Consider the following 16,319-nt stretch of genomic DNA (forward strand, 5'->3'; position numbering starts at 1 on the left):
CCCCTGATCCGTAAAGGCAGAAATACAGAGAACACAGCATAATAAATATTAAGTAAGTAATACAATTATGATGCAAACCAACTGATCATATAAACAGCAAACTCATAGGAAAGCATCACAAAGTTGCAGTAAATGAATTTACAAAGTAGTAGGCAATTGTAGGCAGCAACAGCATGAAATAAATCTAAAGTTTTGACAGAGGCAGAAGTAAAGAATACACAGAGATGATCACAGTAAATCTAAACTATTCAAGATCATTTACCTTGATGTATACGACCAGAAGGCATGATCTTCTATACTATGTATTATACATAACATATACAAGGTTAAATTTAATTTCTAGGTGTGTTGCAGGTGAGATTTTTGCTTTTATAATGTCAGTAATACTGGAGTGTGGAAGTATGCTGGACAAATTAATGACACAAACTCTTTGCTTCAGATTCCATAGGATCAGTCCACCAAGCAATGGAAAAGGTCCCACTCCCTATATATCTCAGTCTCATGAGATTTTCAGGCTGCACATTATTGTTTCATCAGTCTCTTCCAGTACGATCAATGACATTTATCTACTCCAGCTTTGTAACTGCTCTTAGCAACCCTCTGGCATGTCTTAATGGAGGAAAACTTCAACAATGTTCATTTGTTCACTTTATGGTACATAACATGGTTAACTTGACACCAACAAAATACATAGGTCTGTCTCCTTATACCTATAGTACAAATACCACAGTACAACACTCTTCAAAGCCCTCTGGCTCCCTATTAATGCATGCACTTATTATGTCTGTTACTAGTAACTTTGTATCAAAACACGTAAAAATGTCTCCCTCTGGAAAGACCCCCATTTCATCATTACACTAGAATGACATTCCCTAGACATAGTTAGTTTCAACTGGGATCCCATGTCATCATGCATACAAAATGAAACTTACACTTACTTTAGAACTAAGTTTGTATCCCATTTCAAAGCCACCTGTGTCTGACTTTGCTTCCATTATAACAGATAACTACAAATTTCTCATCTGCACTCTCTTCATACATTTGTCAAACCTGTTATATATCCAGCATGTTATGCCACTAAGTAAAACAATCTAACAATCTAAATTCCAAAATAATTCATCAAGATGAGACCAATACCCAACATATCTGCTTTGTAGCAATTTAGACATAAAACCTTAACCACTGTATTCATTCCAATTTTTTTTTTTTTTTTTTTTTTTGCGTTTGGACTGCAAATTCTGTCAGTGAAAAATGTCTCAGCAATTCAATTATTGCCTATTTTTAGTTGCCTGTACTATTTTTAAATTATTGTGGTGATTCAAACTGTATAATGCATAAATATCTGCAGTCTGGTATATACTGCTTTAGTACTGGGTCATGGCAGGAAAACACTTGCCAGTTATAGTAAACATTGTTTACAAATAAGTATTTAGTTATACTTAAGATTCATATAGAAGATGTAGAGAAGTAACTCCTCAAATTCTTTTTATAACAATCACTACTAAAGCAACTTCTTCATCCAATAGCATGATGAGTTCACTCCTGCTACTCCAAGCATGGTCCAAATAGTATTTCTATTGATTAAATTCATATTAAGGAGTACTTAACACACCAAGGCATAATGTTTACTTTCTGCATTTGTCTCCACTTTCTCTGACTTTTCTTCACTTCTTGCAACTCCCGTTTTAATTAAACACACACACACACACACACACACACACACAAAAACACATTGTAATTCATGGTATCTTTTAAGTTTTAAATTTGCACAGCTTCTCGTTATGACCTCTATCATTTCCAACAGTTTATGTTGAAAAAAAACACACAACAGTTCAGTCCATCATGGTTAAATATGCCTTTTTCTTAGAATTAATAGATTCTGATTGCAACACAACCCACTACATCACATTATAGTTTTATTTAATTTATCCCTGCATCCATCCATCCATCCATCCATCAATCTATCTTTCTTTAGCAGGAAAGTCCAACTGGGATATAACCCTTATTCAGCAGAGGACCGGTGAGAAAAGCTCCATATCTGGAGCATTTCTCTCCGGGCCTCCGCTGAAAACAGGATCTGTAGAACCTAGTCGGACTTTCCCAGTCAACAAATGTTAAATAAATAAATAAATAAATAAAATATTTAATACCAGTTTTGAAGTTTTAGAATATCATTGAATGTTTCTTCTATTGAAAGTATTGTGTTCCATTTTCCTTTTTATATTCTTTCAGATCATATACAACACTGTCAGCTCTGTCTTTTAGTCCATCTCTAAGTGTTTTGTCATACTTGCAGTTATTAACTAATCTGGCTGCTGTGTATTCTAAAATACATTCTAGTCTCTTTGGATTTCAGATGTGTTATCGAAAATACTCTGCAGTGATCATGGCATGGGTTCAGTATTTAGTGATCATAAAAATGATTCTGACATTTCTTTAAATACCTTTTCAGATAGTAAAGCTAATCTTAACAAATTCATCAACACTGACATTTTCTTATCACCTTGAATAAAAATAGGTAAACAATGCATGTCTGCTGTCTCAGTACAAGTAGTCTGGCTTTCTCCAATGGCATTAAAATAATTAACATATCTCACATGTTCATTTAATATTATGCCTTGTCCACCTACTTATCATTATTTAAGAAGTTGTTTCTGTGCCATTCTTTTATTCTGCAAAATCCCCTGGCCCTGTTCAAGTAATTTGGAGAACCTCAACCTATCTCAGCAAGCAATAAACACATTAAAGACCAAAACTGGATTGGATACAAGTCTGCTTAATCTCCTGTACATCCTTTGCGCTTCTCCTCATGGCCATCAGGTCATTTCAGAGAAGCAAAAAGTGCCCAGTGTGCATTGCAATGCAAGTAATGTTTAAGTGCATTAGATACCATTTTACAATCCACCATGTAACACATTGCTGAACATCTCGTTCAATGGCAATGCTAGTATTTCCAGTAAATTATTTTATAGTACTTCTGACATTCTTCTAACTGCAGAAGTCGAATAAAGTATGTCTGTCCACAAGCATACTAAGACAGCATAAATAAACCTTTGTAACTTCCGTAGTCAAGATCCTATATAAGCTTTCTGAAATGATTTCAAGTTCTGTCATAAAATGTAATCATGTAAATTAATACATATTTTCTAATATGTTTATCTTTAAAAGAAATGACTATACTGAAGTAAAACACGGAACTTGATCATCAAAAACAACTAAAGGCATGTATTTATAACTCTAATATATTCTGCTGCCAACACATGGATATTGTAATAGTTGAACACTTAAATCATAGTTAGTAATCCTGTCTTAATGATGTGAAATGGATACCAAGTCATAAAAATGTTGTTTGAGGTAGATTTCTGTGTCTTGGTCTACACCGAGGAAACAATAAAAGTACATGATTAAATTACACTTTTGCAGTAATACATAATCACCAGGAGACCAAACTTAATGAAAATAATAAATACAAGCATCATTTTATGATGCTTCAGTGACCAAATAAATGAGTTTCATTTATGCCCTAACAGTAAATCATAACAAATATAAAATAATGAATTACACCATGAACTAAATAGTCCCATCCTACTCAAAATGTGCCAAAGTTAAAATTAAAAGATTTTTAAAACAAGACATTTGAATCTTTTATGTGAATGCTTAGAATGTTTTGATGCATGAAACTTCTAAACATGTCAGTGATAATCTCTGATTTGTGGAAGTAAAGCCTTATTTAAAGCAAACCCGCATGCGTGACTACATCAGGAAAGTAATATGACATGTAAAGCTCAAGTAATAACTGTAGAAACACCAACTAGGGGAAGTGTTGTTTAGACAGCAAGATGAAAATGTTAATTAACATTGGGCAATGCTTTTGTCAAGTACAGTATGTAATTATATTAATACCAAACCGATTATTGAAATAAAAGAATGCCCCATTAAGAAAAGAAGATCATCACAGCTTTAAAATGAGCAATAGTAATCTTACTGAAAAGTACTAAAAATGTGGTACTGGTGCTTCTATGTTAATTTAATACACAGGTTTCTTAAATATGTTAAACATAAGGATCATTGCTGCAGAACCCGTAGCTATATGGGTTATATCCTGCTAAGAATATAACAGCTGTTCAGCTGTAAATGGTTCACTCAGTCAGACCAGTCAGACAGCTGACTAAAAATACAGATTTGTATGCCAAGGCCTTCAGAGCTTTTCTACCACCAAAGAGCACTTCTCTTGCAGGCACTTGAAAACTGACAGTCAGTGAACTCTTACCATTGTTGGGTAGATAAGTTCCCATCAAAGGTAAAAAAAAACTTCCATTTTTATTTTTTATGATAGAAATTGTAATTTTTCTATATTTTTTTTAAGTTAGGAAAAATTTGTTTTATGACTATCACAAGACTTATAATTATTTTTAAACAAACCTGTCACTTTTTTACTTTTATTGTAAAAAAGTTGTTTAAATTAAAATGACTTTTGCTGAAGTAAAAGTTATTATATTTTTTTGGGGGGGGCTGCAGTAAGTATTTAATGTGCTTTTTTTACTGTGTTTTGGCGGAAAAGTAATTTTTTTAGTATTTTTTTTTAGTAATTACATACTTTACTAACTAGTGCTGCCAGCTTTTCCAAGGATTCATGCATCTTTTTTGGCTTAACAATGGAACAACCTACAAGGTTCCTTGGTTTTTCCTTCCTTCACCCATAAAAAAAAGAAAATAATAAACAGCCTTTGCTACTGCATAATGCTGCTGAAGTCCCTCAGTTGCAGATGGCCAACTCTGCTGTGGTCATTAGTGGTTCCTCAGACCATTCATTTTTTTCCTTCACTCCTTCTAGTCTAGTCACAACAACCACCATGAGCCTTGGGTTAGGCACATCTGCTGTGGCTCTTGGAGTTCCCTGTACAGCGAAGGAGACACAGCAAAGGCGGCTGGTGACTTCAAATTAAAGGGGGGCTGCAGGAGACAGCTGAGTGGGTGTGGCCAATGGGAAGGGGTGTGACCAACTAGAAAGGGGTGGGGCTATGCTCAAAACCACAGTAACTGGAACTTTAATTAAATACTCTGCCCTGGGTGCCAAACCATCATTACAAGAGTCCAATCAAGACAAAATGAAGTGTAGAAGAAAAAAATATTTCAATGCATTGGCTACATGACAACTTAATATCTAGATGGAAACACAAAGGTTGTGAGGTATGAAAAAATAAATTGCTTTATAAATACATTACTGGAATGCCAATCAAAATCAAGTATAAAATAAAGCAAGCAGCACTCAGCTCAAACCACTTCTCCTTGCACTGCAGTTCTAATTATAATTTATATTCAGCTTTATAAAATTACCAAGTAACATGCTGAAAGTAGCAATCTCTGTGATACCCCCATTTGTAAAAATGTTTCTTATTCAAAAAAGACCTGCTGCCTGACAACAACTATCTACTTGTTTCATAGGGAACACATGATCAAAGTAAAAAATGAACATCAAAAAAGAAACAAGCTCAAGATAAATTGCTTAAGGATTACTGCACAAGTTATGGACCACATATGATAGATTGGCATTCTGTTTAGTTTACGGGTAAAGCCTGCAAAAATAACTGCAAGTCTCCAACAAACGTAATGAGCTTCTGAAAATACTGTAATCCTGTCCTTTATTTCAAATACTGTCATATGCATTTCAATACCTAAGGCTTATACGTTATATAGTTATGTAAATATTCTCTGCATGGCAACAATGAAAAGGCTTTCAATGTTGGTAATCCTTTAACAGTATGCTTATTAAAGCTTACTTGCATCTTACAATCTCCGATAAGCTTACCTGATGGTCAGTAAAGCATTGCTACTTTAATACAGAGCAACAGGGCACTGCAATAGCATGCATTTTCTGAATAATAAGAAGCATAAATCAACAGTATAAAAATATGACAGAATACCAGAACATTCTGCAAAATCAAGGACAGATGAAAAGCCACGATCGTACTTGTGGTCTGCCTTGGATGGGGGAATACTCTGCACACTTACACTGCATTACTGCTCCTTGCCTTACCTGGACACATCCAGAGCCACTACAATGGGGAGTTGGGGTGCAACAAGTAGGTCACAGTTTGAAATGTCTCAGGCTGATGGTGATGGCTCTGACACTCATACCTCTCAACCTCAGAGCAAGAAATCCTGACAAAGTCATACATAGAAGTGGGACACAGGCCCAAACATAAAGACAATGTTTAAATATTGCTCTTATAAACCTAGAAAGATAATAGAATAGTAGTAGGTCTTACGTTAGTATGAATTTTTGAAGGTATGAAATTTGAAAGTCAAATGTCTGCCATTATTTTCTAACTTCAGTCTTTAATGATTTGTTACTAATTTGCCAGAAAACCATAATTTTATGAAAAACAGATAAAAAATGTTATGCAAAAATATAAAATTGCCACACAATACAGCTGGGAACCTGTCAAAGAAGGGACACCTTTTTAAAATTAGTACTGTTAACTAGAGCAGCTGACAAAATAAGATCATCTACATGCATTTCTGAAATAAAAGTAATCTATAACTCTGATCATTACAGTTATTTATAATTGTAAACCCTCCATGTGTTCTTCCAAAATTGCCATTTTGCAGAGGGATTATTAGGGGGAGAGCAACATTTTGAGCCAAAATTGGGGACAGTTGAGAGGTTTGGATATTCTTAATTCTATAAAGTGATTTATTTGCACGTACATCTCAACCTCTTAATGCAGAAAATCTGGACAGGGCCAAATATATTGGGGGAACATGCAAACAGTACTAAAAATTGCTCTTGTATAAACTTACGACAGTTGATAGAATAACAGGTCTTGCTTTAGCATGCATTTTTCTGAAGGTTATGATGTCGGAAACTCAATGTCTGTCATTATTTAGTGACTTCATTCCTAAATGATTTGCCAGAAAACCACAAATTTTATGAGGAACAAATCAAAAATAAGAAGCAAAATTCTATTCATTCTGCAAAATTCTGGGCAGTTGATAGGTATAGTTCAGCCGGGGCTGTCTGAGTTTGCTGCCCTTCCCCCCATCACAAAATCATGGTCAAATGGAGTGTCCCCACTGCAGCCATTCCAATGTCCCATTCCTTGGTTACTTCACCCTATTTGCCATAAACACTGTAATGTGCATACTGCTTTACTTCTGCAATGGTAAGGATTTCATTTGAAAGTTTTATTTTATATTTTACAGCATAAACCCTAATAGATATCTGCTAAACAAAGCAATGCAGTCTCACAGTGAAAATAGACTTAGCATTAAAACTTCTCTGCCCTTGAAACTCACATTCATTGAAACAGCATTGAAACCCACATTCAAAGAAAATACATTTTGCCAGTGGCAGATAAAGATTAATTTTGGGCTGTTTTCAAATCATAGGCCCCTTGAACACGAAACATACACATGCTCTTTGATACACCTTCCTGACTGTATTAAATTATATTCCTTGTACAATACAGTACAGTTGTTAGATGGCATTTTAAATTTATTGTTTTGAACATTTTTCCAGTAAACAATGAAACAAAATGCATACACCAATAATGACAAAACTGCCCAATTCAGAACATTTCCATCATAAAAGTCTACGCAAACTTCAACAGTCCACCAGTATCAGTAAATATGCACTATCTCTGAAGAAGTAAAAGTCATCTAAATAATTCCACATTAAAGAAATCTGTTAACTAATGAAGAGGTTACTGCTAGCAAACAACTTTATATGTCATTGTTTCATCTACAAATAAAGTGCCTGTTGCCCTTGAGGAATAAATTGCTTATGTTGGATTAAAAAAATTATAATGCTAGTAATATCGCAATAGGGAATGGATGGAAAACTGATAACAGGTTCATAGTTACTAGGTATCTTCGCCAAAGAGAACTGCAGCATCCATCCCCTTTGCAACAGAGTACAGTATCAGCAATGGATCTATCTACTGTGGGAGTAGAACCCACAGCCTTCTGCATCAAAAGCAAGTACACTACCTGTTATGCTATTTACAATGTAAGCAGACTCAGCATAAGCAGCACTAATCTTTTGTTCCCCTGCAGCTCTCAGCTCTCAGCTCCTTGTAAAATCTACTCGACACTCAGCTGTATCTCTGAACTTTGCACCACAAGAAAGCTGGACAAAGCCAAAATTTATTTGGGGGGGAGGGGACAAAAGCCCAAAAACCAGGGACACATTTTAAACATTGCTTGTATAATGTTGGAAAGTTGTTAGAATAAAATGCTGTGTTACCACCATACATTTCACTGCCAAGTATTGAACCCAGGTCCCTGTGCAAAACAGCCAGAGCAACATACCACTATGCCAAATCATCTATTTTTTATGAAAGAAAGGAAGACTGAAACTTAAATGGCTACCATTTAGTGAATTCAGTTCTCACCATAGCTGTCAACATCTTGGCACAAAACACCTGAACAAAGCCAATAATGGGGGAATACAGCCCCCAAACATATTCAGTGAGTTCAGTTATCACCATAACTCTCAACCTTGTCACAAAAAACCTGGACAAAGCCAATAATGGGGGAATACAGTCCAAACAATAGGGACGAATATCCACTGAGGACACCAGAGCAAACCCACACAAACACAGGGAGGACATGCGGACTCCACACAGAAGGCACCCCCAGCCAAGAGTCAAACCAGACAACCCATAGCTGTCAGGCAACACTGCTACCACTGCACTACTGTCTGTTTTAAGTAACAAAAATACAGAAACCACAGATTTTATGAGGAACAGAACAGATATGAGGCAAAAATCTGCAAATGTTTTAGAAATGGTGGTGGGTAGGGAATTCAGGCTCTTGTCACTTGGGCCCAAGGTACAGGGTTCAAGCCTTATTGTCTACCCACCACCATGAAACAACGGGGGCATTTTGCACACAGAGGCTGAAGCCACATGCTATTGGTCCACCCTGCGGGTGATGCAGTCCAGTGACCTTCCAGTTATTGCAGTCGTCACTGCACAGATCTCGGGGTTGGAAGGGTGGAGTTTCCATTCTTCTCTATCCAGACTGCCTAACTGAGCAGTCTGGTGCTCAGAAATGCCTGAGCATGCGTGCTTGGAGTTCTGGTCTGCCTAACACAGCAGTCAGAAACTAAGCACGCATGCGCAGAGTCCGGGAGATATTTTTTTAATTTATATATGTTCTATGGTGGGGGACCCATTTTACAGGTGGGAGGGCTGCAGTCACGCAGTCCTATAGCACGAGCCGCCCCTGACCACAGGTAGAAAAATCAGGCAATTGCCCTTTGCCTAGTCAGAATGCTATGCTTATCCTTAGGAAGATTCTACTAGCTAAAACACAGTCTGCTTTAGAAACTCCTGTCAAAAAGAAGAAAAGGCATAGCTCTGAGTTTAGCGCAGCCTCTTGTCCCATCCAGTTTAGCAGTTTCAAAACAATATTAATCTTCATTTTCTGAAGAGGTTTGACATTTTTCAACCACAAAATGCTTGTGAAGGGACACATTTCTATTTGTCTCCTCTGGTTTATTATTCAGATTCTGAAGAGAACGTGAGTTCTCAAAGTCCTTTTGAAGGATTCACTTTATCTGAATCTTACAGAACTTACTCCTATTCATCCCGTTATTTAAGTACTGGAGGATGTTTTTTTCCAGCAATCTGCCTAACAGTATCTTGCAATCCCCAGAAAAGATAGAATGTCTAAAGTTCCTCAAGCATATACGTTTCCATGTGATGATTCCAGATCAGACTTGGAAGTTATTTCTTTACTGATCTCATCTGCTGCTAAACATCTGGTTAATGCCAATAGCAATTTTTCTAACAAGGATGTGTAAGTTTTTGATGGTTTTAGAAAAAAAGTGCATTCTTCTGTAACACTTACTTTTAGAATTCTAAGCTGTCAAGCTCATATGATAAAGTTTATGCTTGCCTCTTTTGAGAAAAAAACTTTTTGTGTAATTTGAATGCTTCTCTCCATTAAATGGCTACCCACTGTTTGAAAATGTGTCTGATTCTGTTACTGACACTTCCATAGTTGCTGCCTTTAGAACTTTTAAGAGTAGATTTGCTTGGTTGCATTCTCAAAACCTTCCAGAAGATGTAAAAGCAGAAATGTTGCATTTACCCTTGAGTTAGTTTGTCGACTATCTGCTATAGATGTTCTTAAAGTGTGATGAGAGAGGCAAGCTGATGCCAAGAATCTCTCAGATTTTTCACCTTTCCTTCTCCAAGTTTACCAAATGATTTAATGCTACCTCTAGAACCTTCTTTAACTCATTTAATCCTGAACAGCAAGTAGCTAATTAATCTTATGCTTCTTCAGATCTTCTAAAACAAGAAAATGTTTGCTTCCCGAGAGTTTTTCTCCAAAATACTTAATGAAAAACATATTTCTTTAGATTTATAATATCTGATAAATGATCTGAGTTACAAAAAAATGTAAAATATGTTAGCTCTTTGGCATTCAATGGGCTATGTGCTGGTATCAGTATCAAAAGTCTGTCTGTAGATGTGGATGTTATGTTTCAGATTTATGAAAGGAAAACTGTGTTCTGTCGTCAGATAAGTTATAGCTCTGTAAGTAGGCATGATAGCTCCAGGATATCCATGTGGGAAATGTTAACCTTTTTAAGAGCTTTCTAGTGATATATGACAAAGTGGTATACCATACTGCTGTTTTGTGATATTGCCAAATCAAGGCAAATTATGCATATAATAATTTCACAATATTTCAAAACAATAGTAATCTATAAAATCACTTGTGTTAGATGGCAACTATCAGTGGCAGCATTGTGTGCCTTAACGTTTCATGAAAGATGGCACCATTTGTTCACCTGCAAGTCTCACAACTTTCATAAAATTAATGCAATTATAAAAATACAGATTATAATCATGAGGGCTTTAACAGCAGTGAATTTATATCTCGTCACTTCATTCACTGTATATATTTTTGTAAATACTCCCTGATAACTCAGGATCTGCATATCAAATGCTGACTATTTTGCTAGCATATTTAACAAATTATGTCAGGTTTTAGATCTCAACTTGCTACCTTAGTTTTATGTATGTACGTTTACTAGAACTTCAACAGTTAGACTTTGAAAACAGTGATTAGTATACTCATTTCAGAAGTACAGTGAAGTTGTGTAAAGATGAGTATACTCTTACAGGAAACACAGGAACTCTGCTTTCCTAATGACTATACTCTTGTAGGAAGCAATGAGTTAAAAAGCAAAAAAAAAAAAAAAAAAAAAAAAAAACTTAACTCCACACAATGCCACGCTGCTTTAACAAGTTTCAAACCAAATCCTAATTTATATGGAAATTTTACTATCTAGGTGTTTGGTACTGTACAAGATACTACTAACTGCTGATGTGCAGTTGTCAGCTCTGTACAAAATTGAATGATTTAGAGCAGATAAAAAATCTTGAGAACAGACTCCTGTGCCCTCTAGCCAACAAATGAACACACTTTGAGCTCCTTTGACTGTTTCCCAAATCAGATAAACCAGTTAAACACCTTCTGCCACAATATGGATGATCCTGGAATTTCTTAATGTATAAGCACATCAAAAGTAGTTCTGAAGTACACATTAAAAAAAAACTACTAAACAACCCAATCCATTCCTAAATTACCCTTCTGCAAGGCAATCTGGAGGCAAGCAAAACTAGAAAAAGCCAACAAATACAGAATTGATGACTGTTGTCACAAAATAAAATAAATGCTTTAAAATTATCAGAACAGTAGCCATCACTGTATAAAACAAGTGCAGTTGCAGTAAATCAACAACATATTCTTAGCTTAGCCTGTATGGCTCTGGATGCAGTAGAAGCACTTGAAAAGCATTGTAGAGCTCTGTTTAATCTGCTTTTATTCTCTTTTGCTGCAACAGAATGCATCAGTTAAAATGATGCCACCTTCAAGACCTTCAGTCCCCTGGGCCACTACTTATTGCATCAGTTCAGCAGCTCACAAGATTCCAAAAGCTAGTCCCAAAAATCTGTATCTTTGTAAAGGAGTAATAAAAGGTGCACTGTTTTCAAATAGTGTCATGTAGCCTAATCTACCAGTATTCTTGATCAGCCATTAGGTTCAGAGAATAATATATCATTAAGCATAAAAGCAATGACTGAACTGTTCCATTTTAATTTATTTAAGTTTTGAGGATGTAGATGTACTCCCAGTTTGTCATTCCATCCTAGTCATGACTCAATTGTTTGTTTAAAAATAATTCACATTGATTTCCAGTGCTTCATTTTCTGTCAATTTCTATCTTTGACCATAAATGGAACTTGCAAACTGGCAAGTCATTATGGGAAATCTCCTTGCAGACAATACAACAAGATAATATGGAATATTAGTCTAAAATATCAGCAACTAGAAGTACAGTCTGCAAATTGGAAATTTCTCTTCTTTAATTTCTGTGAAGTGCTGTAATGAGTATATTGGACATAAGAGCCATAGTGCTATAATGACTATGTTGGACATAAGGACCATATTCATATAGTTAGGCAGTAGACTGGCCTTTCCAAACATGGACATTATCAGAGAGTACTGCCCAAACTTGCAAGGGGTAGAGGTATGGCTTTTTGGAGCTTCTACATATGACATGGAAGAGCACAACCACTTTAACATGTTGTAGGACTCTGTCCTTCATTGTCAGAGGAAAAAAACAACTTCAAAAAGATCAATACACAGCAGGTTCAGGTTAAGGCACTTTAATTCTTGCAGCAAGGAGACAAAAACGTGCTAATACAGAGTTTGTCTAACTAGAATCAGGAAGTGAAGCCATTCTTATACATTTCTTACAAGACATTGCCTACTAAGCTGACGATATCACAAGTTCTTACAATATTATTTCATAGCAGCTGTTTGTCCATGATTTTCTGCTGCCACTATCAAGTTTATGAAAAAACTTCCTAAGAAAAACAACACGGCCTTGTAGACCACTGGTTAGATACAACTTCCCACTATGTGATGTTACCATTCAAGGTACTATGGCTAATTCGAGCACAAAGCAAGTGCAGATTATAGTTCATTTCTTCAAGCAGTCTTTGTTTAACTGTATCTATCTTTTTCTGCAGCTGTGCATGTTCTCATAACACGAACAGAGCTGATTGCTCAAGTTCAATAACGTTATAGAAAACAGTATTGTTCTATTCACTATTTTCCTGACCTAGCAGATAATCACCTGCTTCTCAGTAAATTTCCAAAAGGCATAAACATGAATTTTGCTGTGCTAGCAAATACTAGGTCAGAGAGCATCTTGCAGTTTCAGAAAGCATCTCTTAGTTTCATACAAAACTAAGCTGTACATAAAATAGAATGAGATGTGTTAACCCTTTTAGCTTCTAATAAGCACTAAACACATACATTAATACATATTTTCCTGACATTTCCCCCCTGTTAATACTTTTTATTCTATTTTCAAAAGCATAAACAGTTTGCTTCTTCTCCTATCCTCTTCCGTTCAGAATTTGCAGTTAAGAGAGTCATTTAGTTTAAACTTATGAAAGTGTTTCATTTTTCAACAATTTTTCAAATTCAATACTTTGATACAAAGTTTCAGAAACTGACATGTCTATAAAATCTTTAATTAATCTTTTCATGCAGGGAATACCACAACAAACACACACTCCTAATAGGAGTAATCCCAACAAATGGCAATCAGGATGTTCATTAGGATGGTACCCCACCTCCCAAACAAATTCTGGAAAAATCCATCAGTGGGTTTGGGCCTGGTTTGGTCATGGCCGACACTTGCTGAATTACCTCAAGGTGGTCATCTATCTCATGCTGGTTGCCAGGAATATATGAACAGCACTCCTCTTTTATTAAAGCACAAGTACCGCCTTTTGCCGCTAGGGTGAAGTCGAGAGCCATGCGGTTTTGAAGCACCACAGTTCTCATAGCGTTCAGTTCATCAGTTACTAATTTGAGAGCAGAAAAAGTTGCATTGCTCATTACTTCGAGAAGTTTGGACAGTTTTCTCAGCTCCCAAATCGATTTCACTGCACCATACACAGGAGCTATTCCTGCCCACGATATAATAGTGTCACTCAAGTCCACGTGTGTCAGTTTATCTTTGTTTTTTATGGAGTTATGGTTTCTCCAGCCTGCTTCAATTTGTCCCACTGGATTCTCAGGTTTCTTGATTGGATTTCCAGGTTTCTTGGTGACCTCTCTGACATTTCAAATTCTTCCTTGAGGCAGAACTGCAGTGTGTTGTATGGCCAGAACCAGGTAACCCAAAAAACAACTGCCAGACCAATTCTCAGGTAACCATTTGTATGCTTTTTTTCCCACACACAAAACAACAATCCTCTACTTTAGTATTAATATATACTTGCCCTGCATGAAACATTTTTCTATCAATGATAGATAGTTGCTTAAAAAGAACAGGATTATGTTGTACTTCATTAACTGTTTTGCGCATTGATTCAAGAAATGAGTCATAGTTTGTATCACAAATAGAACCTGCATTATTAGTTTTGGTATAACATTTGTAAGGAACAGTCACATTACAATTGCTCCAACCCACCTGAACAGTATCATTTTTGTAAAAACACACAATTCCCTTTTGTGTAACAGGCAGGTACAATGCTATTTTGTCTTGTGATTTTACAGTAGTAGTATCAAAAATCAAATTTTCCCAGGACTCATTGACCCCTAGGGGGACAGCAGTCATTAATAACCCCCGTATGCTGTTGGTATAGCTGTACAAACCCAACAATTTGAAACGTTAAAAGTCTCAGCATACACATGTTTGATCGCTTGGTAAGTGTTAAAGTTTGGATGCCAGTCTATGAGTAACACATCACGTTTATTCAGTTCAGCTCATGTGGCTGGGAAAAGGAAAGGCCACAGCAAAAAGATTATTGTTATCAGTATAGTTAACAGAATGATCATACAATACTTCTGAGGTTGTTCTGCATTCCTATTTGCTCCATATCTGGTCATTTTGTTCTTGTTGTGTAACAGTAACAAGTTTTTTGTCCAGTTCAAAGTTTTTAACCAGTTTACAGTGTGTCAGATGAATCCAGGATGCTCGCTCTGCGATTTTGACTGCAGTGGGTGTTGACAATAGCACTTGGTATGGCCCTTCCCACTTTGGTGATGTCCAATTCTTCTTCTTTATGGTTTTCACCCAGACCCACGTGCCTGGGACTACTGCTGCTTCCGATGGTCTGGTGTGTTCTTTATCTGAAACAGAATTTAACTGCAAAAGTTGTTTATTACTTAGAAGTCGTCTCATATATTCTACGAGTGAACTGTCGGCCTCCTGGTCTGCAGGCATGAGAGGTTTCCATTGAGGTATATAATATGCCCTCCCAAATAATTTTTCAAAAGGAGTTAACCCCTTTGCATTTGGAACAGTTCTCATGCTCAGCAGTGCCAGAGGCAGGCAGTACACCTAATTTTTTTGTGTCTCACTAATTAACTTCCTAAGTTTACTTTTCAAAACCCCATTATGCCTCTCTACTAGTCCTGCAGATTGTGGATGATATATATGCACAATGGTTTTTCAAAGAAATTCCAAAATATCGGCTCAACTGTTGTATAGTTTGATTTACAAAGTGTGTGCCATTGTCACTGTAGATCTTTTCCGGTATGCCAAATCTAGGAATAATTTCCCTAACAAGGATTTTTGCAACAGTAGCTGAATCTGGATTTTTGGTTGGAAAACCTTCCACCAATTTGGAAAACATATCTATAATGACAAGACAATACTTCTTGTTTTTGCATTTGTTCAGTTCTATAAAATCCATACAGATAGTATGGAACGGGTACGGTGGTGCAGGGAAACTCCCTTGCTTAGGCTTTAACACCCCTTGTACGTGATGCTTATTACAAACATGACATGCCGCACAAAAATTTTTAGTGTAGCTTATAAATCCATATGTTGTGAACACTCGATTCACTAACTGTACCATCCCCCCTGTTGAGACATGGCACTGCCCATGGCTCAACAAAGCTGCATATCTAAACAAATTAGATGGCAAAATCGGTTTTCCTTCATTGGAGATGTACACCCTTTCTCAAGAATTGCTCCTCGTTTTATCCATTTCTGTTTTTCTACTTTCATAGTAAATGTCTGCATTGTTTTCAACATTTCTAAATCCAAAATCTCAGAAGGTTGTAATTCCTCAGTCAAAAGAAATATTTTTGAAGCTGAAGCTGCCTGCTTTGCAGCTGTATCAGCTCTCACATTACCTTTTGAAATCCTATCCTGTTGCTTGATATGAGCTACGCATTTACAAATAGCTACTTTCTGAGGCAACTGAATAGATTCTAACAAATCTAAAATAAACTGCGCATGATTAATCGGTTTGCCAGTAGAT

This window comes from Protopterus annectens, chromosome 8.part1 (assembly GCF_019279795.1).
Source record: "Protopterus annectens isolate FY-2018-M chromosome 8.part1, PAN1.0, whole genome shotgun sequence".
NCBI classification, from domain to species: Eukaryota; Metazoa; Chordata; order Ceratodontiformes; family Protopteridae; genus Protopterus; species Protopterus annectens.